This window comes from Triticum aestivum, chromosome 6A (assembly GCF_018294505.1).
Source record: "Triticum aestivum cultivar Chinese Spring chromosome 6A, IWGSC CS RefSeq v2.1, whole genome shotgun sequence".
In the NCBI taxonomy this organism is placed as follows: Eukaryota; Viridiplantae; Streptophyta; class Magnoliopsida; order Poales; family Poaceae; genus Triticum; species Triticum aestivum.
In genome coordinates, this window is record NC_057809.1 from 443,072,329 (window position 1) to 443,086,518 (window position 14,190).

General features: G+C 43.6%; 1 long non-coding RNA gene across 2 annotated transcripts; it reads left to right on the forward strand.

Moving 5' to 3' along the window:
* The first annotated feature begins 3,769 nt into the window (after positions 1–3,769).
* On the forward strand, positions 3,770–7,425 carry LOC123127810 (uncharacterized). Of its 2 annotated transcripts, none has more exons than XR_006462799.1 (2): positions 3,770–4,645; positions 4,746–7,425. It is a non-coding gene; the product is annotated as an uncharacterized lncRNA (long non-coding RNA). The 2 variants fall into 2 exon arrangements; XR_006462800.1 differs by having other exon boundaries at positions 4,926–7,425.
* The last annotated feature ends 6,765 nt before the right edge of the window (positions 7,426–14,190 follow it).

Consider the following 14,190-nt stretch of genomic DNA (forward strand, 5'->3'; position numbering starts at 1 on the left):
AAGCAGATGACATATTTGATGTATAAAGTAAGCAATGCAAGACACCATATGCATGATATAACCAACATCAGCATGCCAAGTTAGAGCGAAGACCTCAGGGGGTAAATAGGAGTTGTCTTCTCCTTCTGAATCCCCCTCAGAACAGATATCTTCCTCTCGATTACAATCCGAAATGCGTGGAGGGGGGCTGCCTTTGCGCCTACCATGGAGCGACGTCTGCATGAAATTTTATTGCCACGCAAGGCTCGTCTCTTTTGCTCTACATGTTCAGTTCCATTGTTTACAATAACTGTCATGCATAGGAATAAAACATAGTGAGATTATGTAAGGAGTGCATGCAGAAATCCAGAGTGATGGTAGCAACCTGTGGATAGACCCAAAACCAATAATAGCAGGCAGATAATGGCTTCAGTTAAAAAATACAGATAATGGCTTCTTTACTGTTTGTTTCCCATCCAACATGAAACTCATAGTAGACACCGGAGATTAACCAGATAGTAGATAGATAATATTGATAGCGGCCCCGATATGTACCCCACAACCATTTAAAAACTCAAGTTTGACCATTAGTTTGGAGCTGACTCAGCGTCTAATCGGTGAACAGGACGATAAAGTAGCATGTAATATTAAGCGATGCATAACGTAAGCAGACACGAAAGAGTGAGACCTCTCTTGTGGACCCGTGTAGTCCTCGAGGTCATCTGCTCGGTTGATGATGGTAGTGCAGTTTTCATGGCTGCCAGCGGCGGGGAAGAAGATCTGAGGCGGCGAAAGACAGTCTGGAGGCCAGATCCCTGCTGTGCTAAACCCTTGTGTCGTTGGAGCAGCTGAGCTGGGGTGGACGACGACGCATCAGGAGCGGGACAAACCACGCAAGATTTTCTTTGACAACTATCTGTAATAGAAGTAATTCTGTAAGGGCTCGTTTGAATTGGAGGATTCCAACAATGCAGGGATAGAAAATAGACATGAATAGGATAGGAGTGCACGTGCAAAACAGAGGATTTAAAAACACAGGATTTCTGCCAATCTGGGTGTTTGATTCACAACAATTGGAAGATCACAGGATGCAAAGAAGCATGGTGACATTAAGTCAAACCACAAGAAAATGTACGGTTATAATGCTATTATGCTACTATCTCTTAGTCTTGTACTTCATTAATAGGAATTTGAAAAGGAGGACAAGTGAAAATTAAAATTCCTACGTTTTTTCTTTCAAGGAGACACTAAAGGAACAAATTCGTGTGCTCAGTGGACAATATATATAACATGTAGAGTAAAAAATAGATGCAACAAGTGTAGAACCTCTTTGGCGAAGCCATGTCGATCTCAGCGTGATTGGGTTGGCCGGTGAGGATGCTCCGGCTGACTTGGCTGTCGGAGGAGGGGAAGAAGATCTTAGGCGTCTGGAGATGGAGCCTGAGGTACTGCTCCGCTGTGATGGAGGGTTTCGTCGTTGGAGCAGCTCCGGTGAGTTGTACGACGTCGAGGCTGAAGCAGGACAAGAGAGACAACGAACAACATTAACCTGAGTGGAATTCTAATAGCATCTCCAATACATGACGTAAAATACATAATCACAAAGTGCTAGATGTAAAATACATCAGCTGCTCATCTCTGAACTTAACTGTCGAAACTGAACTTAACTGTCGAAACTAAACTTAACTATCGAAACTGAACTTAACTGTCAAAACTAATTTTGCTGTCGAAACTAAATTTTGTTGTCGAAACTGAACGCACTAGCAATGTGAGGCTACACGTCGTTCGACTGACTTTTTCATCTCTGGTCAGTCGATTTTGCAGCCGTTGGATACGAAATCAAGGGCCTGCGGTTCATCTTCAACCTCTACCCCCCTGAGCCGGCCAAACAGCAGTCCCCCGCCGCCCGCGGCCGGCGGTGCGCCGCCCCGCCCGCCCCGAAAACACTCCCCACCACCGGTCCGCCGCCGCCCCGGCCATCCCTCTAGGCCACCCCGTGCCGAGCTTTTTCTCCGGCGATCCCCACGCCACCGCCCCGCCAATGCCCCGCCACCGCCGGTGACCACCGCCCCCATCCTGAACCCTAAGATAGATAGCGGGGTATCTCTCCGGCGAGCCCTCCTCCCCGCTGCGGCTGGTTCCTCCTTCACCCCGGCGAGCCCCCACCACCTGAAAATCGACTGACCCAAAAGTCGATTCAGTCGACTGAAGTGTAGCTAAACCAGAGCAGCATCGCAAGCAAGAGCAAGAGCGAGAGCAGCAGCGCGAGCAAGAGCAATAGTAAGAGCAGACCAGGCAGGGGACCGAGAGCAAGAGTAGAGCAGCAGCACGAGCGAGAGCTAAAGCAGCAGCAGGTCCTACTGATGTGGACGTCGCCGCCGAGGGAGCGACGCCATGGAGGAAGTGGCCGGCGACGCCGCCGTGGATGGAGCCGCGCTGTGTCGTCTCGGGACCGAGCGCCGGTAGCACCGTGAGATCGAATCAAGAAGAAAATGCGGCGATTAGTGTACAACCTCTTTGGTGGCGCCGATTAGCCCGCAGCTTCATCTGAGGAAACGGTGATGATGATGCTCTTCCGGTGGTGCAGGTGAAGACGGCGGTGTGGGAATGGAGGTGGCGCGAAAGACGAGGGGAACATCGGGGCAACTCCTTGGAGGTGGAGGATGGGGTGGCTGAACCGGCGGGATGATGAGATCGACGACGGATCCTCATCCGGTACAGTGGATGAGGGACGTCGAGGTGTTGCTGTGGACGACGTCGTCGGGGAAGAGGCTACGGCTGGGTGGCGGACGGAGCAGGGTGTGGGGTTTCGTCGCGGGTTTTCGCGGCCTTGGTGTACAAATGGGTGGGCGGATGGGATGGCAATGGGGAACCATGGCTTAGAGACGCGCTTGTTCGAAATGTGGGGTAAGTTACGAAAGTAACCCCACCGATTTGAAGCGGTTCTTTCGGTTCAGGGGTACCACATGCATTTCACGTGTCTGGATTTCACAAGAGGTGGGAGTTTTCGCGCGCGTTGTAATTTCGGAATAGCAAGACGCGGGTTGACATAGAGGGAGTTGTCGGAGCACAACGAGACAAAGATATATCTTAAATATTTCGAGCTAACAAGGCACGGGTTGAAATTTCTGGACAAGTCTAATGTGTACTGTCCCAAATCAATGCGCCCTACAAATGTCATTCAAAACTTTGAATTCATGTTATGTTCAATTAAAATATTTCGCTACGTGTATAATGCATGCAACCTACTACTCAAATGAACGTTTTAGTGCATTCCAAACGTATATACTACCACTTCAATATGAACTAAATTTGAATTCGTTTCTCTATTTGAATAAGATCTACAGTAATGATTGTTGTGAAGTCAAAGCATTTGAATTCGTTTCTCTGTTTTAATAAGATCTACAATCATCATTATTGTCAAGTTAAACCATCGTTTGTGTATTATCTTCACAGCACACCACATGATTAGTCTCAAGTTACATATAAACTATGTGTACTCCTATATGAACTCCAACTAGATTTTTTGAATCCACTTTATTCGATTTCAAATCACATTACATTTCTAGCTCTAGCTAGATCTTTATAATCTAAACCATGTCTCATCTATCTATCTATATCTCTATCTATCTATCTATCTATCTATCTATCTATCTATCTATACCTATACTAATTACAGACTCCTTAATAATTCCCACGTTAATTAGAAATTAAGAGCCGTTTATCTGATGTGATCAAATTATAACGGCGGCGATTAATCCGTGCAATCCTCGACCAGTTCCGGCTTCCCATAGTAAAATCAGAAATTAGCCCATCTTCCTCCTCCACCTCACAATTTCTCTGCCGCTTCTCCTTGCCCTAGAGACTACCGGGCTAGATCTCAACTTTCCATCCATGCTGCTATCCAATCTCCATGTGTTCCTTTGATTTAGAAAAGTTTACATCGCAAGAGCATTTGTGAGGTGGAGCAGGGGAGGTGGTTGGATCGGGGCTGATGGTGCTGCGACGCCGAGGTAGTGGTCGGGGAGACGTCGTGCTGCAGCCGAGGAAGCTCGAGAGGCGGCGACTAAAGGAGGCTCTACTGGATGTGGAGAATCTCCATGGCGCGATGGATGAGGTGGGCGAGTAGATGGGCAGCCGACGAGGTACACTGTACACAGGAGGTGGCGATGCCCTGGACGGCTGTAGAGCCGAGGTGCGGCGAGAAGATGGGCAGTCGGCAAGGCGCACAGGAAGCGGCGGCGCCCTAGACAGCTGCAGAGGAGAGATGCCACAAGGGGAGGAGGAGCTCAGGCGGAGCAACTCCTCGCTTCTGTCTCCATGTCCAAAGTAGTATCCCTCGAGGCTGCAGTTCTCAAAAATATAGATCACAATCTAATTTGTCCTCTCCTTGATCCCCTTCTTCCAAAGATTGAATCTCTTCAGTTCCAAAATTCAAATCAATGCACAATCATCATCTTAAACAAACACAAGATCCAATCCCAGCCTCCCCGGATGCTTTGCTCCTCAATATTTAAATCCCCTCAGTTTCACCAAGCACCATGATTTTTCATAAGAATTGAGTGTTGGTCAGTTGGAAGATGGAGACAGTTTGAAACAGGTTGAGCGGTCGTCACCATCGGCGAGGCTACGAAGTGGACGAACAACACTCCCTCTACGCAGGCAGGTAACCCCATATTCTTAAATTCCATGCTCTATTCAACAGTTCTACATTAAATTCATCATCAAAATTACATAAATCGGCGTATCTGTTGTGTGTCATGTAGAGCAAGTGTTTTTCCATGAAAGAGTCAAATACTGGCAAGAAGCTCACACTTTGATGTGTACATGAGGCTGAGGCGCTGAGCGATTTTGATGTTTGAGAAAAGTTCCTACAAACAAACTTGAGCTCTCAAAGAACTGCAAGTGTCTGATACATCGCCAAACCTAATTAAGTTGTGTTGTAGGGTTCCTGCGGGCGGACAGCAAGAGGTACACGCACGGTGGAAGCAGGCAGGTGGTGGGTGCGGCGACAACTGCGAGCTGCATGTCTCCGGCAGCTGCGTTGCCTTCTACGCTAGACAATTATATTATACATCCGCTAAGGGTAACTACAAGGTGTTCTTCATGGAGCTCAATTGAGCTGAATTAGTCGAGTTGTTGGGTAAGCTAACTAAGCATCCTTTTGGAACTATGCTTTCATCACGTATTTGAAAGATAGCAGAACATACATTTCATCCACATGCAAAGAACTGAAGTAATTAAAGATAGTGTGAATTAGTACAATTTACTGCAGATTCGAGAACTATTGTTAACATTGCAATGGAATACTTCAGATTTAGTAGAATTTGTTGTAAGGTAATGATATTACGTATATAAATGATTGAAAACAATTTAATTAGTTGTTTCCTTCTGTGTTATTTTTAAAATATAATTTCACAGAATTAGCCTTTTGATTCATTTTGTTTTCTATGATAAATTTGCGATTACTATGTCAAATGTAAGAAACCTATATATTAAGATGCCTTTCTTCATGTAAATTGTGTAGACCTTAGATTACTAGGCTGATTGTATTCTCTTAGCATTGCTCATCGTGCCTTGAAAGAATGTGTTTCCAACAGTGCTAGAACTGTTTAAAAATGTCAGGAATGATATCGTCCGCATCATCAGTTGATGAGAGAAATATGTGCAGAAGATTTTTATAGGATCATTCCAGGCTTAGACATAAGTCGTAGATAATTGATTTACATCCAATAACAACCTAGAAAGTGTTTGACACTCAAGATATAAAATTGACTTTGGAATCAAGAAGTTTTTATTCCATATGTATATATGACTATCATATATGCTAGACTATCATATAATTATATACGATCATTAAGTATCCACTATTCACAATCACGTACGACTAGAAGGTTTTTACAAGATTGTGATGTAGCAGCTGGGCATGCCGGGCCACATATCATGAAATCCCTCCTCTCTTCTCCATCTTGATGAATTCAGCGGAGAGCCACCAATATTTTTGCTTTATTCGTAATGTCTCATCAAGACATTTTTTTGGTTTTGTACATTTTTCACGACACAACGCTTACCAGACTATGAATTATAGGGAGTGAAGGAGAACCAACCAGCTGAGATAATCTATGTGGCATTTGCTGCCAACTAGCAGAGTTGTGTACATATAGAAATCAACCACTGTCAGCCAAATCTTTTTGATGTTTATAGAAGCTTTATAGACGTTTTCCTAAGTAAAGGATTTCGAGATTGTACGTTTTTTTCCAATATGTGCTAACTTTCAGATTATCTGCATGTATAACAAACATTTCTTTTGTCCAGGAATAAGAAACATATCTTATAAAGTGTATAATATTTTATTGGTAGATTTGTAAGATTTAAGTATTGTTGGTTGTGCAAGAAAATAGCTTCATGTATGGATTGTTGAGTTACACATGCTTCTGTTTATGGTTTGTTTGTTGTATTTGGAAACAGATCTAGATAGATGATCTTTATAATACAGAACATTCATATTAAAATTTTCCTGTGTTTTTAGCCATGTATTCCATATTATCATTGTTTTTTAATAATATGTGTGATCCTTCCTTTGCAGTTACAGTATTCAGATAGCATAGTTTCCACTTACAAAATGCTAAAAGAATTTTCAGTTACACTTTCCGAGTGCCCTCACAGTGATTTTCATGTTTCTTGCAAGGGCTTCTACATAAGGATAAATCTGTTCAAAAAAATAGTAGATTTATGTAGTCCCATTATGCGCAGCAATATTCATGCATGCCTCTACATCTACTTCATTGAATAGTAATCTGCAATCTTCATTAGCATAGAACAACAAAATCTGTGAGAAAACTTACACATCTTTATCTCAAATCGTTAAATGGGTTTAGGTACTACCAATTTCAATATGGTCGCTTATGTTTCTTTTGTCATTGATAGTTTCTCACAAGTCCTAACTTCTACAGGTAAGGAATTGATTTACCTCTTGATAGTTTTCTTTCTTTTGGAATTTATCTTTCTGTTGCAACCAAATTACATTATTATTTTCTGTAAATCAAAGTTGAAATCCATGGTTTCTCTATGCTGGTAAAAAATAAAGTACCCGATCTCTTTTCTTAACACAATATGCATCTTATCTTCTCTCATGTAAGCAATCTTGATAAGACTCCTCTATCTTTAAACCACACTCAAGTCCATGGTTTTCCTCGGCGCGACAAACTATAGTTGGATCAGTGTTTCAAAAGACGTGGCGTGGGCTTGAAGGATATGCCGAAGGCATCCGATGGTTGGAGGGATCGCCAAGGGGAGGTTCCCAGGGTTATGAACTACCAAGTAATTTGTATTTTCTTTATTACTGTATTTTTTGTTTGTCCTAAATACTAGATTCATATTTCTTGCTTTCCACTGTTTGTAATATTATCCAAACTCCTCACATGTTTATGTTGCTTGAATATTTCAGACTGAGTTAGAAGTAAACCACATGTCTTTCATAGTACTTCTGGATGGTCATAGCTAAAATGATAGCCTGGCTGTGTACACTATTTGGTCACAGCTAAAATGATAGCCTGGTTGTGTACACTACTTCAAGAATTTCTCTGACCAACCACTGTTACTTATAAACTACAGAGGCTCACTGGCCTATCCACAACTATTTCAGATTGTTAAACCTCGCCTAATCTCATTGTATCTTTTTGCATTATGTTTTGGCTAGAATTATCATACATGATTTATCTTCGCCTCTTTCATACACATTCTTTCTGCATGAGAATTGAGGAGGCTAAACAATGGCATAAATCAGAACAATGACACACTTATCATGAGATGGTACTTCTGTACAAACAGGGTAAGAAAGCTATTGGAATTTGTTGAACTTATTAATCGGTGATGTTGTAATAACTGACAAAGAGGTTGCTGAGTTCAGTCTTACAAATAGAAAGATGCATGGGTACTTCTGCCCAGTCTGTATTTTGTTATCAGTAGTGAAGCTACAACTACTTTTTGTTTTTAGTATGAAAAATCCAATTTTTGCACATTGTTAGCCAGATTCTCAAACGATTTTGAAGACCTTTAGTCTCTATTTTGTACGCCCATGGAGATGCTTGCTAAGTACAGTTGCATCACAAAATCTTATGTGTGTTGTGGACTATTCTTACCCGTTGATAATGCTACTTAGGAAACCACTTGGATGCCATCGCAGAACAGAGAAAGAGGCGCTATGGACTAGGGTTTACATGCTGGCTACGACCGACTGAAAACATAAGACATGGATTGACACAGAAACATGGTATTAAAAATTCCGTACTCCAATATAATCTAGAAAATAATGAGTCGGCCTTTCCTTCATGAGCTTATTTTCTTTATGGTTCATGTACAGAAAAAGAAGAAACAAAAATAAACATTATAGCCTAGATGATAAGAACAATGGTTTCTCTCAACGACGCACGCTTAATTGGCAGAGTATGCTCCTGGCATATACTAGGTTAAGTGATGTTCCAGAGTACACATGGAAAGTGACTTGATGGAAGCCAAGAAAAAATATACTGTATCTCAATCTAAGTGGCAACCAGTTCCAACGTGTATAATTATTATGTGCTAATGCACAAAAGTCCTCAAGTATATCACTCATCATGTCACTAGCTTCCTGTTCATGGCGCGCCCATGCTGCTATATGTTCTTACCAGATTGAACTCCTTCAGTAACTACCTTAATTCCTGCATCTATGGCCTACATGCTACTATATTATCCTTGAGCTTAGTTTTATTTGGAAGGGAGAAAGGAAGGAATGTTGATGACCCACCATCCAGCGGCCAACCCAGTGCAAGGTAGAAGTACAATAAATCAAGACTATGGTCTATTAATTTGCCTGCTTGAATACAAAATGCGTTTATCTTGCATGGGTGGATGATTCATGAATTTATATATGTTACCCGAAAAAAAAAGAATTTATATATGTGAACAATTCATTAGGTCCTTGATGTATTAATATAATTATTTTTATGTAACATCTGTTAGATATAATCTTCACATTGTGTATATACACGTACTTCGAAAACACAAATAAAGGAATTTCCATTGTTGCTTAGTTAAGAGAAAGGATAAGAACAAAGTAAACAATACTCAATTGACGTATAAACAAATTAAAGGAATTTTCATTGTTGCATAGTGGAATCTCTAAAAAGACTTATATTTAGAAACGAAAGGAGTATATCAAAATAACTGCGCATTCCGATGTGATATGTGATAGGGGCAATCCCAAATAGTCAAACAACTCAATTGGCGTAGAAGAAGTGATTACCATTGGTGACTAATGATTACAAAAACAACTAGAAGACAACAAAAAGAAATAGAAGACACTAGAGAAATAAGAAAAAAAAGTTACAAAGCAAATATATACCGTCCAATCAAGTATCCATTGAAGGAAATGTGCCCTGAAGTCTAGAATATACCTCCATACTTCAAAGGCATATTTATGAAGATCTTCTATATTTTATACTAGCCCGTGTGAATGCACGGGTTGACGACTAGTATGTATAATGTGTTTATCACATTATGTATGGTGCCCCGCCCCCTACGGCTACAAGTATTTAGATGTGAGTTGCAAACACCACACATTATCACAAATTCAAATAAAATGTGAGAATGTTCGATATATAGTATTGTTTAGATTGTTTGATATTTAGTTGTAAGCTGCGAATGCCACACATTATCACAAATTCAAATAAAATGTGAGATTATTTGATGTATAGTATGGTTTAGATTGTTTGGCATTTAGCTGTGAGTTGCAAACGCCATGCATCATCACATTATGGTATAACATGTGCACAGCACGTGTATCATTGCTATATTCATGCATGCAATGTTTAAAACACTATGATCTTCTATTCAAATATATGAATCCACTTTCATATCAAATTATGATCTTTAGTCTCTTACACCCACACAATCCTCTAACCTTCGTAGCTACCACTAACTTTCTCTCGTGCATGCACATGCCCACCTCGCCCTCCCCCTCCCTCGGCATTCTATCCACCTGGCACATTCATTTTTTTCTTTAGGTCGTTCTCCCAGAGTCTCCACAACTCCTTTCCGACACACACCGATCGATAAACCTCTCCAGCGGTGCCTGCCTACAACATACAAACACACCTTCAATCTCCTCCTTTATGTGTCCTTGCCTCGTGTCTCTCATACGGTCAGACACACGTGTAAACTCTCGCCCCTCTTTTCATCGCTCTCACAACCGCACACTCCTCCCCCTATCTAGCTAGTAGTTGGGCCTCTCGCACCACCTCCTAGCTCCATTCTCTCTGTCTATCCATCTCGTTGGGACTTATTTGCCTCTAACAAATAGACGTACACCGACCGATCTCTCGCTATACATATAGCTAGCTAGGTCCTTATAACTCGTTTTTACCCACACGTCAATTGATCTACCTCATTAGTTGTGTCTCTCCCTTCCTCCGACAAACAACAATTGATCTATCGATCTAGTTAGGTTTGCTTACCAAACACATGGTTCCCCTTCATCATCTATGGATGCGTCCCGACAGATCTATCACGCACAGGCACACACAGAAACACATCCCCACTCTTATTGATAACATTGCAATTCCACCCTCAGTTTGTCTAGTAGGCCTCTCCCACCATCTTCGAGAAGCAACTCCATCACCCATCCAGCACTCTACCCCTCTCCCTTCCTCTCCCTCCCTCTCTCCCTCCTCTCTCTCTCTGTCCCATCATATTTCCCGTCCTTCAGTTATGTATGGATGTCGACCTATCTCCCTCAAGACATAGCTGGGTCTCTCCTTCTCAACACATATACGAGTCGTTCTACCTCTATAGTTAGGCCTCTGCCTACCCCTCCCACCACCCCCTCCCCCCACACACACCGATACATCGAGCGCTCTAGTCATGTCTCCCTGCCACACACAAACTTGACGTGTGCCCTCTAACGTTCCGGTAGGTTAGTCGCCCTATATCTTTGACTTGTACACACAAACAATTTCGATGGCTCTCTTCATCGATCTCGCACCCACCCACTTGATCCTCTCTTTGACTCTATCGATAGCTATGACCCCTCCCTCTCTTCTCGTGGATTGCCCGACCCTCTATGTATGATATGGATAGGCCTCCATTTCACACACATTGCATGCAAAATTTTGTTTGAGATGTCATCGACATATATTCCCACAAATAATTCACGAAATCAACCCCCACCCCACCCCCACCCCAAAACAAAAAACACTCACGAACGCGGTTTGTATCTCTCACACACACCCCACGTAGGTGGGGGACGTGCACGAAGAGAAGAGGTGCATGCACGGCGCACGTACTCTCGTCTCTTTCCCAACCACACCCGCACGGGTACACGGTAGAGCTCATTTCTGTGCGAAAAAGGCAGCCCACGTGGTAATTTGGCACGTGTACTGGTTGTCCACTTGGTGGAGGGAGGATCGTCTACCACGGGTGAACAAACAAATTGCGACTTGACGCGTTATGTTAAATTAAAAAAAGAGGCAAACCATGTGGGGCCTACCTTAGAGGCAAGGCTCTATACACTAGAGTACTTTTGATGTGTCCCGTCAACTCGCAGAATGAGGAGAAGCTTGCTTAGTACGCCATCTCCCCCGCCCACGGGCGCGGTGGCTCGCAGGATGAGGTGAAGCTTGCTTACCACGCCTTACGCCCGCTCCCTCGCCCACGCGCGCGGTGGCTCGCAGCCCGAGGAGAAAATTTTACTACTCCCTCCGTTTACTCATCGTCCCTACTACCTTGGTTATAGAGATTATACTATCATATTGTTTGGAATATATATGTCCTTTAGTAGATTTCAATATGAACTACTAGTACATACTCCAAACACTGATGTATATAGACGTATTTTAGAGTGTAGATTCACTCATTTTGCTCCGTATGTAGCACTCTCCCTCGCCCCTCGACCCTCGCCCACGTGGTGGACGTGCAGCAATTCATTCGGTCTCATATAGCCAGAACGATATATATTGCACTACCATTATTGCTCGACTTCCCGAAGAGGCGAAGAGCCAATCGCAAGGTTAATATCTTGGAGATGCCAAGCGCAAGGTTATAGGAGAACGAGTACTAGGTGCCGCATCATTTATAAATAAAGTTTTTTTTCTTCAGTGGCACATACACAATATGATAGGTTCATATGGAGAGAAAAGGAAACCGCTCCACTATATACATAGTCAGGACGGGCCAGCCTACACGGTTGCTTGCTGGGGTTGCTCTCTTCACACTCTCTCGCACAAAACGACTGTGGCCACATCTCTAACATCCCAACGGATCACGTCCGCTTGGGGAAGGGGTGGATGCTTAATGTAGATGCGGTGTCCGTCGCCGACAGCGAAAAACCACTGTCGGCACGTCCCGATCAGGGGTCCCCGCCGTTCTCTCTCACAAAGCCGGTGAGGTTGCCTTCGTCCCTTGCTCACTGCCGTGATGTGGGCAGTTGCCGCCTCCCGCCGCCCTCCTCAAGGTTGAGCTATGTCCCTCAGGTACAACTCCCTTTACAGCCGGCTTGCACCACTGCTCCAGCTGCCCACATCACTCCTTGTGGATATTTCTCTACTTCTTTGCCCCGCACATACCTCTACTGGCTTCTACGTACTGTATTTGTGATGAGTTTATGTCTCATCAACTAGTCCCAGTAATCTTATTCTAATTACGCTTGTTCAATTTCTTTGCCACGGGGATGCTCATCTCGATTTTGGTGAAACTGCACAAAATGATCCGATGGTCAAAAGGTTGCAAACTTCATTTATTAGGAAGCTCGAACGTTGCCAGCAAATTGAAGCCTGGTCAGGGTTCACGGTTCAAGGGCTAGGGACTGCATGGATCATTTTTTTCTTTAGCTGCCTTCCAAAATAAGTGTCAACTTTAGTAGTAGTACAACTTTGTACCAAAGTTTGCAGAAAGTTGAGAAACTTATTTTGGAACGGAGGGAGTACATATTTGCTATGATCTGTCAATCATTGAGATGCAATAGCATGCATGTTAGTCTCCTTTGTATTTGATGAAATGTTGCAACGGGCAACCTTGGACGCAAGATACATGTAACAGAAGATGGAAGCTTCATAGAATTGTACAAATTTATCTCGCTAATAAATTACAGTACGTACTATACTAGTACTTCCTCCGTTCCTAAATATAAGTCTTTGTAGAGATTTCACCATGAACCACATGCGGATCACTGAGCCTGCGTGTTTTCACTTCTCTTGCACGCCTCCGCTGTAAGAATGGAGAAAATTGTAATCTAGTAGGTATACCTCCTTTCGCCGAAAGCGTGGGACATCCAGCAGTCCTACGACCTCAGTAATAAAGACCAATGAGCCGTCAAATCACATAGACCCAACAGTAAGTTGGACGGATGAAGCAACCATCACTCTTGCGCCAGTGAGAGGTCGCGTCCGCTCTGCCCGGGCATGAATGCAGCACCGATTCTTTGGAGCGGCGCTGACCTTTCGGGCAGGAAGCGCGCGCGGGCGATGGAGGGGCTTTGGGTGGGCCAGGTTGGTCAGGAGCGGCCGTGGCAGCTGTCCGCATGTCCCTACCGGACACGCCCGGAAACAAGAGGATGCACCGACTCTCGCGGCTAAAATCGTACACTACACAACATCTCTCTGTAGGAGTAGGTCGATCTGTCGCTCTCTCTAACACACACATGCTGTTAAACACACACACACACGCGCGCGCGCGCGCGCGCGCGCGCGCGCACGCACATGCATGCACCTTGGTCCCGTTGCACCTTCTAACATGACTTATTACACCTAGACGGAGGGAGTAGTAAGTATACGAGATACAGTGGCACACTGACTTAAGTCGAATACAAGTGCCCAAAATTTGTGTGCATGTTATAATAAGGATTCAGGAATGTATAAAAGGTTATTTCCCTCTCGTTGAACATAACGGGAGGGTTGTGTAGCTGGTTAGCCTGTTCGCTCATCAAACTTGAGGTCTCGGGTTCGATAACTACACTTGAGCATAATTTGTGCCAAGAGGATTCTTTGACTGGTCAAAATGTTTTCTAGGGTTTGCACGCTTCACTCTCTCTCTCCAGTATATATATACACGCTGGAGCCTCAGCGCTTGTAGTTGCTCTCTTCACACTCTCTCGCCCTCTCCCGCTGGAGCCTCAGCGCTTGTAGTTGCTCTCTTCACACTCTCTCGTCCTTTCCAGATCTAAACAAGACTTCGTTGGCC